Source organism: Prinia subflava, assembly GCF_021018805.1.
Source record: "Prinia subflava isolate CZ2003 ecotype Zambia chromosome W unlocalized genomic scaffold, Cam_Psub_1.2 scaffold_33_NEW, whole genome shotgun sequence".
NCBI lineage: Eukaryota > Metazoa > Chordata > Aves > Passeriformes > Cisticolidae > Prinia > Prinia subflava.
The window spans coordinates 674,033-684,667 of record NW_026960610.1 but is presented as its reverse complement, the minus strand read 5'-3'; the positions used below and the strand labels follow the sequence as shown (position 1 = coordinate 684,667).

Sequence of the window (10,635 nt, the reverse complement as noted above, 5' to 3'; positions counted from 1 at the left end):
ATGCTCTGACGCAGGTTTAGAGCCCATGCAGGAGAGCCCAACACCCATGTTGGGGGTTGGGCGTGGCCAGCGCGGGATTTGAAAGGGCTGCAAGGCTTTTTTGGGTCTTTTTGCTGGGTCACTATGCGTGGGGGGCGCCGGTGGGCCGCAGGCTCGGAGCCGTCCCACCGCTCCGCCGGCCCTGCGCCCCGCCCCTCTCGGGCCCGGCCGCCCGCGAGGTCCCCGCCGCCACCTGCTGCGGGGCCCTCGTGCTCAGCGCGGCCCGTCCCCGCGTGGCCCATCTCCGTGCCGCTGGTTTGCTCGGCCCCTGGATCGGTGTCACCTCCTGCGCGGGCGCTGGGTGCAGAGGCACCCTCCCTGCACGGCCATGGAGCGGGGATGGGGGCGCCCTCTGCGCCTGCACCGTTGGTGGCCGTGCGGAGGGTTCTCTTTGTCCCGCCCGCGGCGCGGTCCCTCAACGCCCCCGCCACCTGTTGCCGCCGCAGCGCCGCCAGCGCCCCCCGCCGCCCCCTGCCGCCGTGCCCGAGCCGCTGCACAGAAACGCGGCCGCTGCAGCGCCCCCCCCCCCCCCCCCCCCCCCCCCCCCCGGGCCGCCCCGCCACGCTGCGTCCTGCTCCGAGCAGGTCTCAGTGAAAAGAACAGGGCATATGCCTTTATTAGTATTCAGCTCTTTATTAAAGTGATCAGCTCATTATTAAAATCATCAGCAGGATTGCAAAGTCCAATCGGAGTTTTCCACACTACTGCAGCCATCTGAAGGAGCAGGTGCTGTCCCAGTGGATGCTGAGTCCTTGTTCCCATAGAAACAGCTGGCAGTTCTCTCTGGTCAACCATCAGAAGGCAGAGCATTGGCAGTCAGCTCTTTGCCCTCAGGGAAAAGTTTCAAGAGTTTCCCATTCTCTGCATCAGTCAGCTCAGCTGGCCGGTTCCCATTCCATTCAGGCTCCTCACAGGTCATGGCCAATCTTCAAACCAGGCCAGGAGGTGCATCCACTCCCCGCTCAGCCAGGGCACTATCCAATTCTCTTCTGATGAATCCAGCTTCCTGTCCTGGGGTGCAGTTTCCCCAAAAAAACCTCCCAGGATCCACGGGGGCGGCCCTGCCCTATCTGCATATCCAAATGCATATGCATTTGTCCTGGTCATAGCCGAAGTTACTCTTGCTAAATGAGGTAGTTACAAAGGACAATAGGGCTATCTAGGTGTGGGCAGCTTCTTTTCACATTTCAATTAGGTAGGGAAAAGTTGCCAGGCAACTTTCCTTCAGGGCAGCTCTCCCTGCTCAGATTGTCTGGGGTGTGGGGGGGGGTGTTACTCTAGCCAGGAGAGGGTCAGTTGTGGGGTGGTTGTTTTGTTGTTTTGTTTTTTGTTTTTTTTTTTTTTTCTTTCGTTCCTAACAAATCCCTCCTCTATTTCTTTGATCGGGCTGTAGCCCGCATCAACTTGCAGCTTCCTACTGTGTATCCTCTCAGTAGACACTGCTCAAAGAAATTTAGTTCTCTAGGGGAATTGCCCAGCGGGAGACTGAGCAGATGTGGGAGGGGTGCCTTTAAACTTGGTTTTTTTATCAGGAATTAAGACACACTCGATAACAATTTAACTAGGGATAGGTCTCTTGGTCCCTCAATTGCTGTCTACGTAGAAGAGGTGGCAGGTGGTCCTGTTGGGTCTGGTTCGGCATCAGGGGCGGTACTGGTCCTGTGACTCCGATAACGTGGGTCTGACCTCTCTGGAGTTCGCACTGCGGTATGTGTGGTGAGCAGCACCTGGAAGAGACTTTCATAATTTTCCTCTTCTTAGTTACAGAATTACAGAATCACTAGGCTGGAAGAGACTTCTAGGATTAAGTCTAACTCTAATTACATGATGTCACTAAGTGCTACATCTACTCTCTTCTTACACACATCTAGGAATGGTGACTTTACTACTTCTCAAGGCAGAATTTTTTTTTTTTTTTTTTTTTTTTTTTTTTTTTTTTTTTTTTTTGGAACCGCTGAAGACTGTGTCTTCTTGTTCTATCAGTTGCTGCTTGAAGAACAAGACTCACTCTCACTTTACTATAACTACCTTTCAGGGAGTTGTAGTGATAATGTTACTTCTGAATCTCTTTTTCTCTAGGCTAAACAACTTCAGCTCTTCCAGCTAGTATTTATAGGGCTAGTGTTCTAAGCTTCTCACTAGCTTTGTTGCTTTCTTTTGACACGCTCAAGCATCTTAATGTCTTTTTTAAACTGAGGGGCTCAGAACTGGGCACAGTACTCAAGGAGTGGCCTCACCAATGCTAAGTGGCCTCACCAATGCTATGTGTAAGGAAAGGATGACCTTTCTGCTTCTGCTGGCCGCATTATTCTCAATACAGCCTACGATATTGTTAGCTTTGGCCATCAGGGCATACTGCTGGCTCATATTTAGTTGGTTATCACCTAGCACTTTCAGGTCTTTTTCTGCTTGGGTACTGTCTAGCTACACTACGTTCAACTTGTAAGGTTGCAGGGGGTTATTGTGGCTAAAATGCAACACCTGGGATTTGGACTTATTAAACGTTATCTTCTTGGATTTTGCTTATCTATCTAATCATTTTAGGTTTCTCTACAGAGTCTTCTTACTCTCTAACAGATGGACACGTGCTCTCAGCTTAGTGTCATCTGTAAATTTACTAATGAAGGACTCAATACTTTCATCTGTGTTATTAATAAATATAATAAATAGAACTGGCTTCAGCACAGACTTTTGAGGGACACCACTGGTGGCTGGTTGCCTGCTGGATGCAGCACTATTCGTTACTACTCTCTGGGCTTGGGTATCTACCCAGTTCTTAACTTAGCAAAGAGTGTTCTTGTATAAGCTGTGGGAAACAGTGTCAAAGACTTTGCTGAAGTCTAAATAGACAACATAAACAACTTTTCATGTATCTACCAGGCAGGTCACCTGGTCAGAGAAGGAGGCTAGTGGGGTCGAACACTACTTACTTCTCTTAAGCTCATGCTGGCTGGGTCTGATACTCTGTTTATCTCATCAGTGCTGCACAATAGCTCTCAGTATAAACTGCTTTATCATCTTACTCGGTACTTTGGTCAGGCTAACTGGCATATAATTACTAGGCTCTTCTCTACTCTTTATGAATGGGAATTACATTGGCTAGCTCTCAGTCATCTAGAACTTCACTAGTGAGTTGAGACTGTTGGTAGATGATAGAGTGGCTTTGCAAACTTATCAGTTAGCTCTCTTATCTCTTTGGGATGGATTTCATGTGAGTGGGCATTCAAGCAAATTACTACTTCTCTGACTACTTTGTTTTTGATAACAGGAGGACTATTCTGTTCTTTAAAAATATCTACTGACTCAGTATGACCACTGTCTTGAAGACAAGCTGTCTTCTCACTAAAGACAGCAGCAAAACAAAGCATAAAGCACTTCTGCTTTCTCTTTGTCTGCAATTACTAATTTTCTTCTTACTTTGAATCATGTTCTAGATTGGCTAGGGGTTCTCTAGCGAGAAACTGCATAGGGTGATTAATTCTAAGTCACTTGTGTTCATTATTTTAGAGTCAGTCAACTAGTGTTAAGTCTTCTGGCTTAGCATTTTTTCTTTTGCAGGATCAACCTTTTAGACTTCTTTTATTAGGGTAGCTGTTACTGCAACTGTTTGCAGGCAAGTTGGTTATCTCTTAACTACTGGGTCTAGTAGTTTTGAGAGGTAGACCGTAGACTTTGATTCTCACTATCAGGGATCTATAGTCTCTCATGCTTTGCTTTTTTTTTTTTTTTTCTTGGTCTGAATTTTAGCTGGTGTCTATTAAGGGCATCTTATGGTCTCTTGGGTGTCACAGTCTATTTTTTTTATTTTTGCTATCTGGACTATCCGGGCTTCTTCTGGAGTGAACAGAACTATTAGAATAGAGTTTAACTCTCTCTAGAAATAACTATTTGGCCTCAGAAGCTGGTCTAGCTGGTTAGACATTCCAATGGGGGCTTCTACTAAACCCTCTCTCTTTCTTAGAGTCTTGGGCTTCAGGGGCTGTCAAAGGTGCATTTATAAATTTTAATCTTTTTAATTAATCTATAGGAACTTTTCTAAGGGGAAAGACCTCCTCTGTTCTTGGTGCTTTGGATTGGGTGTTGTAATCTGTCTCTTCCTCTAAAACACCAGGTAGAGGGAGCAGTAGTGGAGACGGGCCAAGAGAAACACTGGGCAGGGGTGGTTCCCACTCCCAAGTGGGGAAGTGAGGGTATCACAATTGGTGAAGGGGAACTGTTGGAGAGGTTAAGGAAGAGACTGGAGGTACAGCTGGGGTAGGAGGGAGAGTTTGCATATTTTCACATTTTCATTACTTATAGTTTTCTAGCCAGCAGGCTGCATAAGATAGTGGTTTTACATCAGGGTCTTCTTGGGCTTAGAGATGTTGGTTTAACTGGTTACACATTTACTGAATTCAGGTCTTACACTATGACTACTCTCTTTGTAATTTTAATCTCAGCTATATTCTTTTACTATAACATGTCAACTTTATCTGGACTCTTTGTGGTCTTTTAAGGATATTATTGGTCTGACAATTGTTCTAGGGGGATGTTAGGGAGAATCTTCTTTACTGTCCTTTTGGAAGGGTCTGCTTGTTTACTATAACATCATCTCAGTTTTTAGGCCTTAAAATAAAAGGAAAAACGAAGTACTTTAACAATGCTTCAATCTAAACTGGAATATTCTGATTGGCAATCTAAACTTTAAGATAACTAAAGGTTGTCTGATCTCTCACAACTAAACATTCTGAATCTCTTTGCTGAACTTTAAAGGGTCAGAATATAATTTCTTGGCAACCCACTTTTGACACTTTTTCGTCTGTCTCTTTTTAAAACTCTCTCTTGGCTATGACACGTACTACTATGAATCACACCCATTATTTTCTGCTAAGGGTATCTCTCTTAACTTTTCGACTTAAGTCTGAACTTCTTTCTAGGCTTTCTAGGCTTGGACCCCTGCTGAGTCTTGTTTGAACTCTCTAACTTCACAAGGCTTAGGAGGCTTGATCTCCCTGCCAGGCTGAGGTCGAACGTCCTGCCGAGCCTCACACCTGAACTCCGGCCAAGCCCCCCTTGCCCCCTAGGCTTAGGAGACTCAAACTCCCTGCCGGGGTGAGGTCGAACGTCCTGCCGAGCCTCACACCCGAACTCCGGCCGAGTCCCCTTCGCCTCCCTTTCCTACAAGGCTTAGGAGGCTTGATCTCCCTGCCAGGCTGAGGTCGAACGTCCTGCCGAGCCTCACACCTGAACTCCGGCCAAGCCCCCCTTGCCCCCTAGGCTTAGGAGACTCGAACTCCCTGCCGGGGTGAGGTCGAACGTCCTGCCGAGCCTCACACCCAAACTCCGGCCGAGTCCCCTTCGCCTCCCTTTCCTACAAGGCTTAGGAGGCTTGAACTCCCTGCCAGGCTGAGGTCGAACGTCCTGCCGAGCCTCACACCTGAACTCCGGCCAAGCCCCCCTTGCCCCCTAGGCTTAGGAGACTCGAACTCCCTGCCGGGGTGAGGTCGAACGTCCTGCCGAGCCTCACACCCGAACTCCGGCCGAGTCCCCTTCGCCTCCCTTTTTGTTTATCTGGCTGCTCTTTTTGTTTGCCTTTTTTTTGCTCATAAATCTTGCTTTCCTTCTTGCTTGCCTGTCTGCTTTCTTGTCTGTTTCCTCACCTTTATGCCTGCTTTCCTGCTTGCTAATGATATCTTACTTGCTTGCCCAGATATGCTTAAACTCTCTTGGGGACAGCCCACCTGCCTCCTGGGACATCATGCCCTATCCTGCCAGGGACTTCCCACTTGCCCTATTAGGGATCTTCCTTGCCTGCCTGTCAGGGCATCCTGCCCTGCCCGAGACTTTCTACCTGCCCTGCCAGGGACTTTTTCTCACCTGCCTACTGGGGCATCTTGTTTTGCCATGCCGGGGACATTACCTTGCACCTGCTCTGCCGGGGATCTTTCCTCGTCTGCCTGATGGGGCATCTTGCCGTGCCGGGGATCCTCTTTCAATTCCCTTCTGGAGCAGCCCTGCCAGGGACCTCTCACCTGCCCTGCTGAGGATCTTCTCTCATCTGCCTTCTGGAGTAACCCTGCCAGGGGCCTCTCACTTGCCCTGCTGGGGATCTTCTCTCGCCTGCCTACTGGAGCATCTTGTCTTGTTATGCCAGGGACATTACCTTGCACCTGCTCTGCCGGGGATCATCCCTCACCTGCCTGATGGGGCATCCTGCTGTGCCAGGGATCTTCTTTCACTTGCTTTCTGGAGCAGCCCTGCCAGAGACCTCTCACCTGCCCTGCTGGAGATCTTCTCTCATCTGCCTTCTGGGGCAGCCCTGCCAGGGACATTACCTTCCCTGTTGGGGATCTCTCATCTGCCTTCTGGGGCAGCCCTGCCAGGGACATTACCTTCCCTGTTGGGGATCTCCTCTCATCTGCCTTCTGGGGCAGCCCTGCCAGGGACCTCTCACCTGCCCTGCCGAGGATCTTAATCTCACACCTCAAGAGCCTTTGCACGCTCGATGGGGCCCTCCCCCAAGGAGGCGCCTCAGTCACTCTTCTATGCCATTCGCTTCCCGCCCGTTCTCGGCCGGCACCCTCTCGGGAGACCGGAAACGCGATACTAGGGGGTTCACTTTCGCTCTGGGGGTCCGAGCTGCCGGCCCCCATCTCACTCAAGCACTCATTCACTCGCCTCCCATTTCCGCCACGGATTTATCTCACCCATCTAGCGTTCTTCTGCTTTGCTTGGTCTCACGATGATCCCAGGGCCGATCCTGCGTTCTTCTGTGCTGCTTGGTCCCACGCTGATGTCAAGGTCCGGGGGTAGCCAGCGATTCCCAAGGATCCCTCGAAGCAGATGATCACCTTCTTCGGGGGTGGTCCTTTGTGGGCGTGGCTATCCCGGACGAGCACCCAATTGAAACGAACAGGGCATATGCCTTTATTAATATTCAGCTCTTTATTAAAGTGATCAGCTCATTATTAAAATCATCAGCAGGATTGCAAAGTCCGATCGGAGTTTTCCACACTACTGCAGCCATCTGAAGGAGCAGGAGCTGTCCCAGTGGATGCTGAGTCCTTGTTCCCATAGAAACAGCTGGCAGTTCTCTCTGGTCAACCATCAGAAGGCAGAGCATTGGCAGTCAGCTCTTTGCCCTCAGGGAAAAGTTTCAAGAGTTTCCCATTCTCTGCATCAGTCAGCTCAGCTGGCCGGTTCCCATTCCATTCAGGCTCCTCACAGGTCATGGCCAATCTTCAAACCAGGCCAGGAGGTGCATCCACTCCCCGCTCAGCCAGGGCACTATCCAATTCTCTTCTGATGAATCCAGCTTCCTGTCCTGGGGTGCAGTTTCCCCAAAAAAACCTCCCAGGATCCACGGGGGCGGCCCTGCCCTATCTGCATATCCAAATGCATATGCATTTGTCCTGGTCATAGCCGAAGTTACTCTTGCTAAATGAGGTAGTTACAAAGGACAATAGGGCTATCTAGGTGTGGGCAGCTTCTTTTCACATTTCAATTAGGTAGGGAAAAGTTGCCAGGCAACTTTCCTTCAGGGCAGCTCTCCCTGCTCAGATTGTCTGGGGTGTGGGGGGTGTTACTCTAGCCAGGAGAGGGTCAGTTGTGGGGTGGTTGTTTTGTTGTTTTGTTTTTTGGGTTTTTTTGGTTTTTTTTTTTGTTTTTTTTTTTTTCTTTCGTTCCTAACATCAGCAGGCGAGCCCAGCGGGGACGGCCCCTCCTTGCCCTGTCCCCGCGCCGCACCGGTCCCTTTGTACAGGGAAGGGGCTGCTAACCACGGTGCCGCCGCCGTCGCCTGGCCCTCCCGCCCGGACCGTCCCCACGCCGCCTGCAGAGACCGAGCTGGTCACAGCGGCGGCCATGCCGTGCTCCCGCGTCCCCGGCCAGCACATGCAGGCTGAGTGGGGAGCAGGGGCGGCAGCCGTGCCGCCGCCATTCCCTCCCGACTGGGACTTGTCTGTCCGGCCCCGAGCACCCCAGAAGTGGCAGGGAGCCGAGAGCTGTGGCCGATCAGCCACGCCCCCCTGCCCAGCTCGACGAAAACCGCCCTGCTCAGAGCGGAGGCTGAGTCTCTGTCGCCCGCCCGCCGCCCCAGCCGGGTCGAGCTGGCTGAGAAAGGTGAAAATGAGGCTGAAGCGTTGTCGGAGATACGCGCTCGCCCTCTCCTGAATTGCGATGTAGGTTCTGGTCCTGCATCGCAGCCAAATCAGGCCGCGGGGCTAACGGAGCATCTGTCTGAATATGCAGCATTGCTCGAGCCGCTCCAGAGAGCTGTGGGCGTGGTTCCACAGCCTCACAGCCATGATGCCCCATCCTGGGCAGTCCTGTTTCCCTTCCGAAGGGACGTGGCCAAAAAGTAATGTAAGCTTCACTGAAGTAACTCAATGGATCAGTGCAGAATTTGAGGATCTGATTCTTCCTTATGAAATTAGACCCTTAGCATTGCCGTTATTTGAACCTATTCAGGTTTCTACCTTCGAGGACAATTGGGAACGACTGGCTGCAGAAGTGGCTGTCCAAAATAGTCAATTGCCTCAAGAAGATCCCTTGTTTGCGGTCAGAGCTGATTTGCTTACCGGGAGAAGCGAATATGCTTATCCTGATGTGCAATTTGGCCTTCCTCGGACTGTCCTGAATCTTTGCAGACGCATAGGTATATCTGCACTGACAAAAACTATGTTATCCTCCTCTCTAAAGCAGGACTTCTCAGATATACTACAGAAGCCAGACAAAAACTTTGTTCATTTTGTAGGACGTCTGATGCATTCTTTAGAGAAGGAAGTTGAGGATGGGGCTCTGCAAGAAATTTTGTTAGAACAATTAGCAAGGAGATATGCTAATTCTGCTTGCCAGAGGTTCCTTGGAACCATTCCTGAGACTTCTAATGTCCTGGAAATGGTCCAGGCCTGTGCGGTTCTGGACACCTCTGTTTCTGTGGTGTCTGCCCCGGCTGCTGCTCCACAGCCATCTGATAAGGGGCTGAAAAATGAACATAGGACACAGGCAAATGTTCAGGCCAGTGGAAAACAGGGAAAGAAGGCACAGAAAGTGACTCCCTTGTTTTTCTGCGCACGGTGTGGCAGCCCAGAACATACTGCAGAGATATGTGAAGCAGTGGTTCATGATGGCGAGCCCTTGCCAAGCCTGAAAAGTCGGAAGCGAAGAAATCGCCAAAGACATCAGGGAAACGAAACAGATTCCCAAGCTCGGGAACAAGAGCAAAATTGTTTGGCTGGTTTGCAGCCAGCATCTGAAGTTCAGGAAGTGTTGATATTGTCACAATAGCAATGGTCAAATTTTCTTTGGACTTTTGCAAAGTGCACACTTGTGCAGTGGTTCCCACATCAACCTCCTATGTCGCATTCTTTGAGAAAATTCAAATTGCTCAATTTGTGTTTTTTAAGTTTTCTGTCCTCAGGTTTGGGGATCTGTTTCTTGAAGGCGACCACTGCAAGTCTGCTGAGCTGCTTCAGGTGCACTGGACTGATCCTGTCTGATCCTGAAACCTTGTGTACTCTGTGCCACCCTGGTGCCACCCATCAGAGAAGCCTCTTCAAGATCTGATTGACATGGACACGGATTTGGCCATCCTCTCCTTTCCTGTATGGCCTCCATAGCGGTTTTGGATCCTGTGGAACTGCCTGTTGCAGGATTGGGTGGAGCAGTGTGATGCTGTTTGAGCCAGCAGGCTGTTAATCGAGGACTCAGAGGAACTGTTTGCGATGGTTCAGTTTTATGTACTGTAGCCATTGTGACCTTTGTGGGGAATGTGCACATTGTTTGGGGTTGTGGTTTTGGGACAGAACTTTCGAGGGACAGAACTTTGAACTGAGTGATTTTTTTTTCTTGGAATGCTCCTGCCTGTGCACCATATTCCCTTTGCATCTTATAGAAATTTGAAAAATGAGGGTTGTTTGGCCAAATCATGGTAGACTATGCTCGAGGTATTTTGAGCAGGTTACTGCAAGGGGATTCAGGGGAAAACCCTGCACAGCAAAGGCAGAATCAGGCTAACAAGCAACCCTTACACCATGACCGAAATGAAGGTCGGTGAACTCTGTACAGGTTTTTTTCTTTCTTTTTTCCCGTTGTACAATTGTTCATTTTTCTTTTTTGTAATAGTTAAAAGGGTGTGATGTTGCCCTGAGTTTTCTTAGTTTGCTGAGAGTTCATCCTAAAAGCAGAAGTGTGCAGCTTCTCGCGCTCCTTACTATAAACACTGGCCATGTTTTGCTCTTTCATTGTTTACATATTTCTAGGTGGGAGGAGAAAGGTGATTGACAGTTGGCTTGACCAATGTGGATTGAGAGGTGGAATACCATCCTCCAATCCACAGGCCCCATAGGAAATGTATAAAATTGAGTTTTGTAACTAAACTCGGGCTCTGGTCTCTCCTGCCTGCTGCTCTGTGGAACCCAGACCTCTGTCTCCTGAGTGTCCTTATCTAGCTAGGCTCGCGGTGATACACATCCCCAGAGGCAGGCCAGCTGTAAGCCCCAAGAGCGACCAGTGCCCACCTAAGTGACTGTCCCAGAGCTCGGGGATGGGGGAGCAGCACCTGGGTCCCGCTTCCCCCTGGCGGTACCCGCCCAGCGCCCCCAAAACCTGCCTTGG

At 50.0% G+C, this 10,635-nt stretch overlaps 1 long non-coding RNA gene across 1 annotated transcript; it reads right to left on the bottom strand.

The window, feature by feature from the left end:
* Window positions 1-652: 652 nt before the first annotated feature.
* On the bottom strand, window positions 653-8,815 carry LOC134565134 (uncharacterized). The gene is made up of 2 exons (XR_010083784.1): window positions 6,726-8,815; window positions 653-1,776 (listed from the first exon to the last, which is right to left on the bottom strand). It is a non-coding gene; the product is annotated as an uncharacterized LOC134565134 (long non-coding RNA).
* Between the last annotated feature and the right edge of the window lie 1,820 nt (window positions 8,816-10,635).